Here is a 1,503-nt window from a genome sequence, read left to right as displayed (position 1 = left end):
AAACCTTTCAAACCTTTAGAACTTTTAGAACCTTTCAAACCTTTAGAACCTTTCAAACCTTTCAAACCATTCAAACCATTCAGAACCTTTCAAACCTTTCAAACCTTTCAAACCCTTCAAACCTTTCAAACCTTTCAAACCTATAACACTACTAACACTATCAATACTCAATACCAGCAACATTCTTTGCGATCCCACACTGTTTCTTCAGGAACAGTACTTTCTAGTTGTGGGATCGCTAAAGCGATCACACTAATGTTATTGCCACTATTTATTATATATTCCGCCCGTTTTTTGGCGGCTAACTAGTCCTTCATACTTTTAGCTACAAACTCCATTCCAACTCTACAACGTTCGGCCTACTTAGGACATATCGGCTACCATTTGAATTTTTGAAATCATTTGTACTTTTAGAGATATTTCACTTTTTACTTCTAAAAAAACTCCCATTCATTTCAATGGAGAAATTCATACTTTTAGCTAGAAACTCCGTTCCAACTCTATAACGTTCAGCCTACTTAGGACATATTGGCTACCATTAGAATTTTTGAAATAAGTTGTACTTTTAGAGATATTTCACTTTTTACTTCTAAAAAACTCCCATTCATTTCAATGGAGAAATTCATACTTTTTGCTAGAAACTCCGTTCCAACTCTATAACGTTCAGCCTACTTAGGACATATTGGTTACCATTAGAATTTTTTTAATAAGTTGTACTTTTAGAGATATTTCACTTTTTACTGCTAAAAAACTCCCATTCATTTCAATGGAGAAATTCATACTTTTTGCTAGAAACTCCGTTCCAACTCTATAACGTTCAGCCTACTTAGGACATATTGGTTGCCATTAGAATTTTTGAAATAATTTGTACTTTTAGAGATATTTCACTTTTTACTGCTAAAAAACTCCCATTCATTTCAATGGAGAAATGCCATTTAGCCACAGTGGAGCCTAGCAACTGCTTATTATACCCTAACAACACCATATTAGTGCCTAGCAACCACCTATTATGCCTTAGCAACCGTGTATTACACCCTAGCAACCACCGTTTTACCCTAGCAACCACCAGTTTCACCCTAGCAACCGCATATTAGACCATATAAACTGCATATTAGACCCTAGCAACCCCCTATTAGCCCCTAGCAACCGCTTATTAGGCCTTAGCAACCACCTGTTTTACCCTAGCAACCACCTATTAGACCCTAGCAACCGCCTATTAGACCCTAGCTATCACTGTTTTACCCTAAAAAACTAAATTTTACACTATTCAACACTGCCAACACTATCAAAACTTTTAACACTAATACTTTAACACCTTTCAAACCTTTCAAACCTTTAAGAACCTTTACAACCTTTCGAACCTTTCGAACCTTTCGAACCTTCAGAACCTTTCAAACCCTTCAAATCTTTCAAACCTATAAAACTACTAACACTATCAATACTCAATACCAGCAACATTCTTAGCGATCCCACACTGTTTCTTCAGGAACAGTACTTTCTAGT

The sequence above is a fragment of the Gymnoscopelus braueri genome, assembly GCF_963280865.1.
Source record: "Gymnoscopelus braueri genome assembly, chromosome: 19".
NCBI classification, from domain to species: Eukaryota; Metazoa; Chordata; class Actinopteri; order Myctophiformes; family Myctophidae; genus Gymnoscopelus; species Gymnoscopelus braueri.
The sequence above is the reverse complement of the archived record's forward strand: the minus strand, read 5'-3'. Positions refer to the sequence as shown.